The following is a 16,558-nucleotide window of genomic DNA, read 5'->3' as shown; positions in this document are numbered from 1 at the left end:
AATTCACGTTCAATATTCCATACGTAAACAAAGGATTGTTTAGAAAGTTGTCTATGACTGCAAGTCCTTTTGATTCACACACTAGAGAAGTATCCTCGTTCACAGCACATATGACATGTTCAGAATATCGTTCATCTGCATAATAATACCGTTAAGATGTTATATTGCTATGATTTGATCCAGATTATGAAGATTTTTTTGAGACACATTTGAGACGTCTTTCTGTTACTGAGGCTGTAAACACAATGGCGTCCCCTCTAATTTTCTTAACCAATCAGAGAGCTCTACTGATGGTTACTATATATTTAGGATTGTATCTTGATTGTGTACATACTAGATCCAAAAGAAGTTATTCATTACATTATATCTTTAAAAAATCCTATAACTTCTGATTTCATCTACTTCTATATATATAACTATTTTTTTAATCAGGTAGTATATATCTATGTTTGTTCATTTAAACCTGGCTTATTTTCATAAGCCTCAAATGATGTTCGACCAATACTGTATCTATTACTATTTTAATTCGAAGCGAATAGCATATATATTACTAATTTTGCACTTTATTAAAGTTTGTCTTTTGAGTGATCAACTGTATAGGTAATAAAACCGAATACACAATATCTACCGGTCATTGCTCGTTTTAAAATTACATGTATGTTTTACATATATTCTAAACCATGGTGTAATTATATTGATTAACGAGGTAATAATGACACAAACTAGGCAAAAACCCAGTTATTGTTATCATTAAACATTATTTAGACAATGGAAGTAGATAATTCCTGATACAGATGTTACATTGTACGGTACATTAAAGTTCTATAGTACATGTATATCTTTTGTCAGCACATGTTCGAAATTAAAGTCGACGTTGTTCCGTGTACAATTTTCATATTCGATAAATGTTGGAACACATTTGAATTATATGTATAGATTATTTCGCTACAGACTTTTTGTTACACGCAAAACTATTATTTGTTTCGTTGTTGTTTTTTTATTATTATTAACTACATATGTACATGCCATATAGAAGTACCTAATTACCTGTATCGTATCTGCTGATGCGTGACCCTAGATGAAAAAATCATTTTCATAAATATATCAAAATATTTAACACATACAGACATCCCCATTCGTTTTTAATGTATTTGCTTAAACTATTGGCGATACACCCTTCGCACGTTTTCTTCAGGTATTTGTAGTCAGGTGCATTCGATCCAGGATTCTGATTGGACGGGTACACATAATTGCACGTCAGGGATATGATACACCTTGTTCGTCGGTACTTCCAACGCTATTAATTTAATACGATTTAATACGATAAATAATGGACGCAGTCTGTAAGCCTCTATGTCCATATCAATTGATATTACAATGTTTACAATGTGATATACATCTGGTGTGCAATGAGTTAATTTGTCCTTTTTCATATATATACACAAGTTATTTGTTGGTATTATCCCAGTGATTGTCCAGTGCAATTTCAAACTGTTTAACCTTCAATATTAAGATTGAACTTGTGAACCGACGGTCGCATATTTTCGTCTCCTTTCGGTGGAATGGGTTTTGTATTCTAGTTAAACCTTTACATGGTAGGGGGTGGGGATATTAGGAATTAGTGGTATGTTGGTCGGGGTGGTGGTTGGGGGTGGTGGTTGAAAGTTATGTATTACGTGTCATGTTCACACGTTTGCCGTTACCGCTGCGGTACTTCAGCTTGCTAAATGTATCTGGCTATTTTTTTGGTTTAGAATTTGACATTCTGCGCAGTGAATTCCGCCTTAGGAAGTTAGAGGTTACATGGCACCCGTCATAACTTTCTCCCTGTGTAATCCTCTAACATTGTTGGAGTACCGCTGCGGTAGGTGTCCGTTATTATGTTGTTTCCTGTCACTGTCATTTCTTGTCATTGTTAACAAATTTATGTCAACTGTCTATATGTCTTTAGTCATTATTTCCTTAGGTCAATAGTACGAACAACAACTCAATCCCGACCTGGATTGGCCCGGTAACACTAGGCGGCACTGTACATACATACGCGGAGCGTGTGTACACGTAAGAGCACAAATTTAAAATGGTTTTGTATTCTTAACATAAATATCACAGCAATACGCATTAGCTCTCTTTCTTTAAATGGTAGATGAAGGTAATGTTATTGCGTCATTGGGAAGCTAATTCCAGATTTGACAACCCCATACGATGAATAGAATAGAATTAAATCCTGTGCCAACGATATGTTGTCTGGCGTGTAACTTTAGAATGGACACTGTTAGTAACTGTTGTATTTCATACCATGGTGTGGCCATGGGCACGTATAGTTAATGATTATCTTAGTTATACTAAAACGTTCTAAGCTATAGAGAAGCACATGCTCCCGGAAACATTTTGAAATGTGCAGTACAGGAATTCTTTAAAAGCATTTTAAATCATTTGTTTATTACTCTTTTCTTTATCGGACAACACTCATTTGGTATCAGACTCAAACATTATTATAAACTTCCAATCGACCAAAAGCAACAATACCTGTATGGCATAGAAGACGGCAAATGTTACACATGCTACGAAGCACCAAGCTCCTATGAGGTAGTAGGTGTAGGCAATTCCGATGATCAGATATATTGGCATAGACAATATGTATATCAACAGCTGGGTGTTTATGAACACCCTCAGGGCGTCCGACGCGAATATTGTTATAACCTACAACAGAAAAAAATGTCATTTCACATATAGATTTTTAACTTTTGTACACTTTTGATTCTCGGCTATCTTAGCGAGTAAAAAAAAACAACTAATGAAACATTTTTTTTTGTTTATGTGCTTATTATTCTACTATATGAAAACCCAATTATTAGTTTTAATCAATAAATCAGTTTTGTAAAAGAACAGAAAAAAGTCGTTTAAAATTTTTTGATTTTATGAAGCCATGTATGATATGAAAGTTATAATACCATTGGAACACATTTTTACCTCAGAGGCAACCTTTCCATTCATACTCTTCAATTTCAGGAGTTTTTTATATGCCATTCCCAGTACACCGGATCGAAACCTTATTGCTGTATGGAATAAAGTAGTGCAACAGAATCAAGTGCGTAGCCTAGAGTCATTACTTCAGATCAAATCTACAAGTTACCATATGAATAATGAAAACATCCATCTAAAAGCTACATGTAATATCTTTCAAACTTGCTCAGTCAACAACTTGCCTGTTTGTGTCCCATATATACGGAGAAATGTATACGAAACACATCGTAGAAGTTGTCCAATAGCGACAGCTATTACCATTCCTGTAGCGTAAGCTACCGATGTTTCCGGTCCCTCTAAGTACTGTGTTACGACGTCCGTGATAAAACCCTAAAATCAATTAGGAGAATTTAGAGACAAATACACAAGTATCAACAATTACAATAAGACGTTTATAAAGAGTAAGCGTCTTCAGTTTTTAGCGATAATTTCGGCTTATTTTTATTTTATTTCAAGCAACGTTCTCGGTGTGGGGCCAGGACACTTGCAAAGGAAATACAACATCACAGGCAGGTTTATGAACAGTATAAGAAAATGTCGCAAAAGAAAACTAAGTAAGACAGTTTCGGCTCCCTTTCTTTATCTATATATGCACGTAATGCATATAAGCTAAGTAAGCCGGCGATTTGGAACAAAAAATCAAAATATCTTGTTTTTAATCTTACCGTCACGAGAAATGTTACAACAGCGTTAAAACACAGGCCTATGGAAACAATCATAAGTCGATACCATATGAATTTTAACCAAAGTCTGAAAACTGAACATTTGTCTCGTCCGTGGGTTTGTACTTCGTCAATCCACAATGGCTCCAATCTAACGAAAGATGAAATTGAAATATAGCGATATCGATCAAGCTAATGGTTAACACAAACTTGTTTTGTCAAAGTATTTATCGGTAAGGCATTGTCATTTCCAGAGAAATAATGTAAAATAGTTCAAATTGAGTACAATAGGTCATCAATAATAAAAGCATAGTAAACATTTTGACTAATGGCTGACATATTGTGTATTTGTGAAAGAAAGTTTTTTTTTTTTTTTACATCGATCACAAATCCTGTGTAGGTTATATTAACGTTCAAAATGGATCAATGTTATCAAAAGGTACACTCGATGGCAATAATATCACTAACATGGGACGCATCATGAATTTTGGAAGACATTGTTTTAAATTCGATTGTGGTACCTATTACTTTGACATTCATACTCTTCAATTATTGTTCAAAAAGACAAACAATTTATTAGCATCCTTCTAAACAGGTTGAAAATTTGATACAGCAGAGCAAAAATGAATTATACAACACTACATATTTTTCGTCCTTCTAGAACTAGTGAGTGATGCTAAGGACCCAAGTGATAGTAACACCGTGTCACTCTTACAAAACTGAACTTAAAAGTGTGGGACATTGCTGCCTCCACACAATGGATTTGTAAGGTGTTTAAATATGCAAATGGTGAATAAGACCATTAAAACAATATTTAGAGGAAAACAATACTTTACAAAATCCCTATCAGTACCGTTCTGTGTTTATTTCACAAGACTCCAAATCTGAACATGTCCACACATCACTTTCCCGGATTTCCTTTTTTCTGTCTTTGAAAAGTTTGAAGACAAGGGGTGTCAGCCATTCTATCGATATGTAGGATAAAAACCCAACGTCGTTCAAAGGAATCGGACCATTGCTGAAAATAATAAAATGACAAAACTATGACAATATCCATCTCCTGTATCTAACATTTATTGAGTACAAGTCAGCATTTTAATTTGAAGAAGAAGAAGAAGAAGAAGAAGAAAAGGCCGTCGGCGCCCATTGTGTTTCGTAAGAGTTCTGAATTTTTTAATAAGATACCCTGCAGCCGAGGATAGTGCCTCCCCCATACTGCAGAGGTGACGTTCACTCCTGCAATATGTCAAGAAATTATCGTAGGTACAATACTAGCTATTTGCTTGGTATCAGGATATATATTTGACCAATCACTACGTTGGTGCATTCTTTTAAGAAAATTTACAGTTTAATAGGTATTTTCTTCATGTCATTTTATACATTCCGTCATCATTTCCGTCTGATAGGTATAGATAAAGTATTGAAGCTTGAGCTTCTTAGCTTTGACATTTTCGGGATCGATTCGTATATTTAACCCAGCATCTATCACTTTGCTTTCAGATTCTCTTGACATCCATTGGGTTGAATACTTTCAACGCTTAAGAAAAAATTAAGTTTCAACTCATCAAGTTGATTGTTTGTGACGGGGAACATTATATTATTTAGTATTGCTAGCATATAACGTTGCAATAATTTACATCGTGTTGTCTCATAATATAGTGAATGCCAAATTTATACAACGGATGTATGGCGTATTTTGATTTCGCTTTGGTTCCAAATCTATTACAAATTGTTAAAAATGACTTGGTGTTCAATTATCATTTCAGCTTCATACAACGTATATAGTGTTACTTTTGGTGTTACTTAGTAAACATGTTGTTTATATTGATTAGTTGTACCAGGTTATTGAAAGTTACAAGCTATAATTTATTGCTATTAAGGAACAAAAATCATATTTAAAAAAAAAAAAAAAAATTATTTAAAATTCTTTTTTGGAATGTTCGGGTTTTATTCATATTTGGTCCAATGCATCCTTTGGGTGAAGTGGAACCAATTTTGTATTAACGGTGCAAGGGTCCGGCTCCACGGGGCCTGTGAGGAGGGTCAAGTAGTGGAAATAAAGAAGATTATTTAAAATCCTTCTTCTAGTGTAGCAAATTTTGTATGGATGATGGGTCTTGTCCCCAGGGAACTGTGGGGTTGGGCCCAATAGTAGAAATATAGAACATTCTTTAAAACCCTTATGCTTTTTTTAGGAATAAAAGGGTTTTGTCAAATTTATGTATAACACCTCTTGATATAATGAAAAAAATATTTTGTCTCCCAGTTTTGCCCAGTGGTAAATATAGAATAGCAAGCATCTCGCGATATCTACCTTAGTATTTGTCGACAGCGCGAGATTCCGGTCGCAAGACATGACTTAACATTCGTTTCCTACCAGAAACATGTACATATACGTTACTGTTAACTGCACGCTAAAGATATGTATTCATATATTCAACACAGTATAATTACGATAGTACATTCAAATCTTAAATTTCGGATCAATAACACATATGTTACATTATGTAATGATATTAATAATTATGTATATAACATACAGTGTAGTAACAGAAATAACGAAGGAAGACAATTTTATGACTCGTGTCCTGACAGGGTCTCGAACTCACGATCTACGCACCTGCATATGTATTCATAGATGCATTCATTGATATCATGTATGTACGGAAACATAATTTTCATGTTGAACATAGAAATATAATTTAGACATAAAATTTTAAATGCAGTGCATTATAACATTGATATGATTAATATTCATATCATCTGTTTTATTATACAATATTTTTCATCTTGTTAGCTTACAACATTAATAATCAAAATCAGATAAACAAAATATTTTGAAAATGTCACGGAGTAGATCATGAACATCTAATTTTAATTAGATTGCATCTAATAAGACCTATTTTACTGACAAAGTTTATGCCTTATTCTTGTATAAATGTAATTGAAAATATAATGATTTTCTATAGTGTTATGGTGAGCAGTTTGATTTCACATTTCTATATTGGATATATTTCAATGTTTGTTAAATTGAATGCAATGAATGGATTTTTATTGTTGTTTTTTTTAATGACAGCAAATGGTAGAAACACAATAAACATGTTTTCAAGGGGATAACTCTGACTTCTTCGTTTGCAGAATCCATCTTGGAAACCACAGGAGTAATGCTATCAAACCATTATATTTATTTAAAAAATACAGTATGCACTGTTTATGTTCTTTCTGCATGGTTGAAGCATTATTCGGATACAATGTTTATTTATAATAAATGTACATTTAAAAACTTATCAATAGACATATATGAAAAAAAAACGTAAAGTAACTGGACTTTTGCGTTGAATTAGGATCACAATATGTTTAGACGTAGAATTATTTTACATTGGAAAAGCGACAGTAACGTTAGTTGTTAGGATACATACACATGCATTTGTTATCTCCAGATGTACTTGTTATGGCTGTGTATGATGGTTGTTACTTTAAAAAGTTTATTGTCTCCCAATGCAAGCTGAAAAAGTACAAACATTCCTCCCAAATTAGGAAATGCAAACAAGGTCTTGTTATTTATGAAAAAAGGAATGACGACTTGGTTATCCATGTTAAAGGTCGTGTACAGGCAGTGAATGGCCCAAAAGACACTTCATACTATCAAACGTGTTATGTAAATTTTAGAACAAAAAAAATGTCTCGAAGGAGTTTCCCTTTTACAAAAATGTGACTCCAAAGTGGGGAAGGCACAGTTCCAAGACAGAAAACTTCCAGAAAGTCATCAGAAGATATATCAGACCAACACGTAACGTTGATGGATTCTTAGAAAAAGTGTACATAAGTGTTGATACAAGTAGTCAATCACATTTCTCCCGATTATCGGCATGAATGCACCAGACACTTCATACCTAAACAATACACTACTTTTCATTGTCGGTCATTCAGAAAGGTATCGATTGACACTAATCATAACTTTGGCCACTCTTTGGTTTGCAAAGCATATGGTATCGTTGACAAACAAATATATAACCCATTTAGTGTTGTTGTTTTAAGATTTGGAGGATACCGCAATGAGATGCGATTCCTCAGATAAATAAGACAGGGGAACATGAAGCCCGTATTCAGTCAGACAAAAATCGACAAGAAGGCGAGTCATTAACTGCACACAACACTGAAGTCAACAGTACTGCTAATACCGAAGCGCAATTGGACAAAATTAACAAATTGTTTGATACGCTTTTGTCTGGTGAAATGTATGTTACGGAATTTAGCAATCTTTCATATACTTGATAGTTTGGAGAAGGATGTTACGGAAAGTAAAGACCCATTGAAAGAAAGTCGAACTTCCAGTCTATAGGTAGATTGCATGTCTAGAGATGACATCGATTCTAAAGTAAAGTGTACGATATATGTGGATATTTCGCTGCCACATGTCACAATTTGTACCTGAAGTCTGCCTATAAATGCATCATGAAAACGACAGCTTGAAGATATGCATCTATGCGTCTATGATATATGTTTAGAGGGCACCATGTTTTACGAAGAACTAATCGCTTTTGGGTAGGCCTTTAGTCGTACCTCATCACTAAGCAAGTACAAATGTATTAATGCAAAGCCTTAAAATAGCAGGAAGTCTTACAAGAAGAATAGATATAAGGCATATTCGGAGATCTAAGTGGATGCAGCTCATGCCAGTATGTGCAGGAATCAATAATGAAATGCAAAATACCAGTGACGTTAGATTATGCACAAATGAACAGCATAAAGAACAAACAAAAACATGGCAGAAACGGGACACAAGTGATTTCTTCTTCAATTTCCGAGGGACACAAGCTTTATTATACCAGATGAAGCAACACTTCAAAATATCGAAACAGATGTAGTATAAGGGAAGACAGTTGATTCAGATAATTCAGACAAAATAAAAACGGTAGTTGACAAGATCTTAGGATAGGAGATAGAATAGAAAATACACGATTTCACATTCAAGTCAAGAAGGCTCATCAAATCACAAGTATGAATTCTGGAGTAGGGGCGAAAATCGATAACGACATCATGCAAATTGATCCCCAGCTTTGTTTCAGCAGCGTATAGCGGCAACAAAGATGATTATGAGATTACAGGGCTCAGCAATATTTTCATAAAAGCAGCGTACCAGCCTTATTATTTGACGACCATGGATAGAAGTATGTCAGAATTACTTAAAATATGTTCGCAGAAGATACAATGAATCTGTCATAGTGTTTGACGAATGTGGAAATGGAAACAAACCGAAGGTCACACAACAGAAGCTCTCAGAAATTGATATAGGTCAGAGGGTACACTTTAAGGAAGGCATGCCTTGTCGAATAAAGAACGGCTTTCTTTCAAACGAAGAACACAAAAAAGATTCCATCAATCTAATTTCAGAGACGTTCGCTTGAATAGGCGTTGAAAGCATACATTCAAAAGGCGATGCAGATAAACTCACAGCGCTTACTAGTGTCAAACGCCCTTCCTCGAGAAGATACATATCTTCTTTTCGTTTATTTATACCATGCTGACATCAACAACGGGCACAACAATTCTAAATTGGACAGCTTAAAAGGTAAAACCAAAATTTGAGACATAACGCAGACAAAGCGATTTTTGGCCAACAGTTGCCGACAGTCTTGTCCGTCATCAATTCGCTAACAGGATGTGATACTACATCACGGATGCATGGTGTTGTGAAAGCCGCCGCGCTGAAGAGGATATCCTCAAATCCACATCTTTTGTCTCAGTGAGTTGTGTTTCTCCAAAACCAATGTTGTCGAGGAAGAATTGACAAAGGTCGGGGGAGGAACTGGCGCTGTATGGCGGTCGATAGTGCTCATTGTATTGGAGATCTAAGTAATTTGTCCAACAGACAGTTATGTCTGCGAAAATTGTACGTGTACAGTCGCTACCGACAACTAAATATGCGACAACTTCAAAAAAAAAAAGAATGTACTTTCAGGTACAGTATGGAATCCTCGAAGTGTGCTCACTTAGGCCAGAGGAATGGGATCGATGTCAAATGAAGTATTGTAGACTAGCACCAATCCGCTCATCACTACCACCTGCCTCCCCCTCCCAGTATTTGCTATAGGTCATTCGGTGCAACTGTAAACAAGGTTGAGAGACAAAAAGATGTGCATGACGTATCATGAATATATCACTTTTTTCTGAATAACAAGCATGACAGTGTCCGGGTCTCCGAGTTCAAAGTCAGACGAATGAAAATATAAAAGAATCAGAGCAATCTCCGATAGTGGCAGTGACTAGGATGAACTTACTGTTATAAGAGTTATGACATTCCATCATTAGGACTACAAAGTAAGCCGTATACACGTCATGACTTTCTCTCACTAGGTCTACCAGACACGCCATATTGGATTGAACGCTCAACCCGTAGTAATCTGGGTTGTTTTGACAGGACTTATTTCAAATAATTATATTTTGAGAAAATTACAGCAAATTCTCTAATGAATATACACTTGAATACCTATCCAAGTAAAATAATTGATTGGGATGCTTTTTGTACTTTGAACTTTATTTTGTCGCGAAGGATGGTCTATACATCAAAGCGGTAAACTCGTGTGGATAATCCACTCTCTTGAAACATATTTCGTATTACTGAAGACAATGTTAGATGTCCTCTATTGATTTATGAAAGCGATAATACTGTTATGGTGTCTGAAATGTAAAGGCATTACAATAGTATTGTGAAGGATGACAATGGCAAGTGTACTCTACGATCACGCTAGTGAGGTACGTACATACGTCCGTGTACAAGCTTGACCATGTGTAGACTACCCCGATTGTAGTCACGCATGACCGAACATCACCTTCGGGACGAGGTGACATAAACACCATCGCTTAGTTCAGTTCAGTTCAGTTCTTTAATACTTTAAACCATTTGGTTTATCAGTACAGTGCATATATATACAGTGCAGACAGGAACAACAATACCATATGTACAGACACACAACACACTCGCAGCGTACACGTGTGTATAGTGTAGAGAGACATCTCACATAATTATTCTCGATACAATATGTTCTCACATTAAGTTTCTATGTCACACATGTTTCAATATTCCCACCTTACACTATACGTTTCTTACTTAATTTCTATGTCACACACAACGTTACAATATTCTCAATTTACATCTATACGTTACTTACTTAATTTTTCATTATTGTTCTCACAATATATTTATACTTTCCTTACAATACATTCATTTATTATACTCCATTATATTTAAACGTTAATCAATTTACATTCACTAATGTTCTTACATTACATCTACCCGTTTCTCACCTTACATTCATTAACCATCTCACAATACATTGAGACGTTACATTATATTATCTAATCTAATTATCATATTTAATACAACCACTGCTTCGATACTACATTAATATTTTTACGATATAAGACTATTTGTGCTCAACTCTCTCGCTTTTTGTTGCTCAATCTGATAAATTTTGCTAAATTTGACAAATCTTTTCTATTATCTGTTTTCATTAACTGCACAAATTTAAACATACTAGGATTTTGAGTATAATACCTCTTAATACACTTACTTCTTATATCTTTAAAACTTTCGCATTTAATAATAAAATGATATTCATCCTCGATATCCCCGCTATTGCACGATGTACAGATTCTATGACATCTATCTGTATTATTATAACGACCTCTCTCAATATTTAACTTATGTGACGACAAACGAATTTTCGATATTTCTTTCGAATTTTGAGTCCCTATAGGTTTTGTTAGATATTTCTGTAAACCAAAACCCTCATTAATATATTCGTATACTGAACACTTAGAAGATGACTCTATCTTTTCTATGCAGTCTTGTTGGAATATATCATACATTCTACGTTTTATAATATCAATATCTTTGTCTATTATATTATCACTATGCCAGATATATCCTAAACCCATTCTTCTCTGATATTATCTGACCAATCACTTCCCTTCTCAAGCATTTCTTCATAAATAGCATTTAAAATACAGTTATTTGTAGTCTTTAATTTAATCCAATATTTAAAAATTCTCAATTTCCTTACAATTTCCATCGGTATTCTTCCTAATTCCTGATATATCATATAATTTGCTGTACTTTTCTTAACTCCTAATAATCGTTTACAATAACTCAAGTGCAATTTTTCTATACTTGGTGCTTTGTGAAACCCCCACACTTCACTACTGTAATTTAAAATACTAGCAACATAAGTATCGAATACATGAAGCTGTGTTTCAATATTAAAAAAGTTTTTCTTACATACATTTGACACTGCAAAGAGAGCTTTCCTACCCTGTTCAGAAATTCTATCTTGCGCTTTCCTAAATTTACCATTAAAATTGAAAAGAATACCAAGGTAATTAAAATCATTTACAGTCTCTAACTCGCAGCCATTATAAAACCAAGTATCATCTTCTCTTATTTTTCCCGCCGTTTCTGAAGACTAACACTTTAGTTTTATCAGTATTAACAGTTAATTTATTAGGATAATTAATGGATGCAGGCTGGAAGCCTCTATATCCATATCAACAATATATGTATATAAAATAAATAAATGATTGATTTCCAGTATATCAATTGCTATGTTTCCTCAATATATCTAAAATGTTAAACTTTAAAATGAATATTTTTTCAGTGTTTATCTAGCATTACTTCAAAGTTGTATACAGTATCTGCATCTATTTAAGCATTGAACTGTTTTTGTATGGTATTTATGATCTATTTGAACGACAGAGCTTTGCAAGCAAACAACATAATGCGCGCTAGCGCATTATGATTTGTTTGCTTGCAAAGCTCTGTCGTTCAAATAGATCATAAATACCATACAAAAACAGTTCAACGCTTATATTTACATTTTCCAACGATTTGATTTTTTTTCCTTTGACAGATCATATATAAAAAATTCATAATTCCCGCGTTACCGACAGGCAACACAAATTTTAGTCGTTAACTGGAACAGCCTTCATGTCTCGTGCAGATTGGCAAACAAAATCGGCAACAAAATAGTGCTTGAAAAAAAAAAAAAAATTTATTATATTCAACATTTATTACAAACAAAGTATATGGCATGTTTTCTCATAATAAATTATTTGACAAAAATATGTATTTTTGCTCAAATTTATCTATAACAATGTTTTCAGTATATTGGCCCGGAACAAAATATTGCGCAGGTCTGTGTTGTATTACTACGCTGATACTGTCGCGTGATGCATGGCACTTAAACAAACATCAACGACACAACTCTCAAAAAGGCTTTATAGTGACAATGCCATACAAATGTAAATATAATGTGTTGCGGCAAATTATTCCATACATCTATTATTCTGTTACTGAAGAAATTCTTTCTTAATTCTAGATTACAACGTTTCTTAAAAATTTTCTCAGAGTGACCTCTCGTCCTTCTAGAACTGTCCATTTGGAAAAAGTTCTCAGTTACTCTATAATCATAAAGTTTTTTAACTATTTTAAAAACATTGATAATGTTCCCTCTAGTTCTCCGATGTTGTAAAGTTGAAAGATTTAGTCTCTTTAGACGTTCCTCATATGTAAGGTTAAGTTCCAATTGTTTGTAAACGTTGAAAGTGAATCTAGCATTTTTTGTAAACCCTCTGCAGTTTCGGATAAAAGTACCATATCATCTGCGTACATCAATAAAAATAGATTAAGTGTTTGCAGTTCAATAGAAGGACAATCATCTGTTAAAAAAACTCATCTCACAATCATTAACGAACATTGAAAACATTAAATGTGACAAAATTTCGCCTTGAAATAAACCGTTCTTGCACTCAAAAAAAATAGTGTATTGTTATACTTAACAAAGCATTTAACATCATTATATAGTGAGCGAATTATACGAAGCATTTTCCCTTCAACTCTCTCTTTAATGAGTTTAAACCATAAATTCTGCCGATTTACAAAATCAAATGCTTTCCTATAATCAATGAAACAACAATATAACCTCATTTTGTTTTTTAATGCTTTGCTTATTAAAGACTGTAAAACAAAAATAGCATCAACTGTTGACATATCTTTCTTAAAACCAAACTGTGCATCGCTTATTTTTGAATATTTGTAATCAAAATCAACTAGTCTATTGTTCAAAATTGAAGTGAAAAGTTTCCCCAGACAACTTATTAAAGTAATGCCTCTGTAATTATTAGTATCATCCCTATCTCCCTTCTTATAAACTGGAATAATGTTACCTATTGACCAAGATGTTGGATATTTACCAGTCTTAAAAACGTTATTAAATAATACCACCAGGCAAGTCAAAAGAACATCTTTACACTTAATAAAATATTCATTAATAAGTAGATCATTACCACATGCTTTAGATGTGCTTAAATTATTAATAGCTTTAAGTATTTCATCACCAGTAATATCGGCATCTAATTCGTTAAAAACTGAATTAGAAATGTTGTTACATGTATCATAATCATCTAAAAAAATCAGTTACCATTTCATTCTCCTGAGGTGCAGTGGAAGATAATTCATGGAAATATTCGTAAAAAGCATGTTCGTCCAAGTTACATTTAACGTTCTTACTTCTTTTCCTGAATTTTCTGTAAAAATCCTTCGGGTTATGTTTTCTCATGTAATTTAACATATTATCCTGCTGTGCTTTATATTCACGTTTCAATTTACATTCAAACTTCTTATATATGCGTTTTTAATGTACAAGTATATCACGTTTTTCTCTAGGTTTATCAGAGTTAAAAGAGGACAAAGATTGCTTATATTCAATGTATAACTTTGTACAAGTTTCATTAAACCATGGCTTATCTTCCATTTTGACCTTCTTATCGAATTTGGAGGCACATGTTTACGTAATCGCAGCAAATGGCAATAACAGTTCGTTCATTTTTTCGGTGAATTTATCAACACATTGATCAATACCTTCTTTACCAGTTCGTAGTATGTACACGTATTTAATAATTCCGTACGGTTACTTTCCAGTACCTGTCGAACACTTTCTGTATATTCATCATTCCACTTAACATTCATACATTTACTAGTATCATAATGACTACTACCTTCGTACTGAATTTCGTTACTTATTCCACGAGAACACAGTGTAATACAGACAGGCGAGTGATCCGAAAAATAAACATTAATTACACCATTCTCAAATTTCAAAATATTATCAAAATGTTCATCAAATGTCATTACATAATCAATGAGGCTTGTACCTCTACTGTTAAAGAAAGTAATGTTGCCATCGGGATCATCACCATGTCTGCCATTCACAATTCTTAAAGTAGCAGTTTTACATAAGGAAAGTAATTGTCTAGCGAACTGGTTTAAACATTGGTCATTGGTTAGAGAAGTCAGCTCGTCATTACATTTACAACAGTAAAATTGATATGAAAATACTATTAATATAGGTCTCTGTTGATGGCAATAATGTTTTTACTGTGTTCTGCAACAGCTTAAATTGATTGTTTTGTGATAAAAGCCAATGTCAAGCCTTTGTTAACGCCTGTAAACATTTGGAATAAGCCTCTTTTTAAACACTAATAACTGTTACTTAGTATGTTGTAAAATTATTGTGTGGTTACATTTTTCCGCGTCATGAATATATTGTACCAATGGGATGTAGGTTCATACTCAGCGTCTAAAATGTACGCATTTGTTTCTTGTTTTAAAGGGATCAATTACTTTTTGAAATCCCTGAATTATAAACAACAACCATTTACCAATCATAATAAAGTAAGAACATGATATTTTTCGTCGGGTTTGGTATTTTCTACCTGAAACGGGAAATATACTGGCCTAAATTAGCGTTTATATAATGATATATTTAATGATACTTTCTATTACATATATTAAGATGTACAATGCAGTTTTACCATTCCAATGTGTTCTTCATTTCTGATAATCTTATTTGCGTTAATGAGGTCTGAATCTCCGAAAGTAGCATATGGAAAATGTATACAAGCATTCGCCGTCTAAACGTGAACCACAATTAAAAAACAAATCCAGTAATGACTGAAATAAGCGCACAAAAAATGAAAATATAACCTATTGCCTACTTATGCTGAGATTTTGGAGATGCAACATACGTAACTCGGGTTTAGGGGGTGGAATGTTCAAAGAAGCTAACCTTGATGTAGGACTGTCTGATGGGCATAAGGTCTGTCTCCTATGAAAGACATTTATGGAGGTTCATCTATATTCGATTGTCTTCAACTTTTGCTTCATCGACATCTTGCGAACGAATACTCTTCAAATAACCCAATGTGTATTTATATTACTAATGACATTTTCTTCTCTCAGTTTGGAAATTATGTATAATTTATGTTAATACAGAGTATATAGAAATCGTATACATTACTTTTGTTCTCCGTCCAATAAATTCCGTTTTTCTGACTCCTTGCCATATAAAGCCTTGTCCACAACTCTCCAGAAACAATCCATGGCTATCACGGCCTCTGACACAATATATCAACTGTACAATGTGTGTAGTGTATTGTTTTTGTACAGTGTTTATATGAATTATTCGTTATTAAAAGCTTGATATCATATTAACACACGCGCTTACTATTTTATAGTCTTATATGGCTACTATCAGTGTTCCTAGTTCGTTTTGTGTCTATTGGATAGAGCTATACTGGTGACAGCTTGCACTGGTAATTAAATAGCATACTTGACAGGATGTCTGTATGTAATATTAAAATCAAATATGTTTATTAGAGGATGTTCCCATGGATGATGGGAACGCTCAAGATACTTTTAAATTGCACATTCGAGGATATGTTTATTGATCCATCCATAAAGCCATGAGGGCTGGTTTCGGTCCAAGTTTTTATTTGGACCTAACTTATAGTCTGTAGTTTTAGTATAGAGCACC

This window comes from Pecten maximus, chromosome 6 (assembly GCF_902652985.1).
Source record: "Pecten maximus chromosome 6, xPecMax1.1, whole genome shotgun sequence".
Classification (NCBI taxonomy): Eukaryota; Metazoa; Mollusca; class Bivalvia; order Pectinida; family Pectinidae; genus Pecten; species Pecten maximus.
This window is presented reverse-complemented; position numbering follows the sequence as displayed.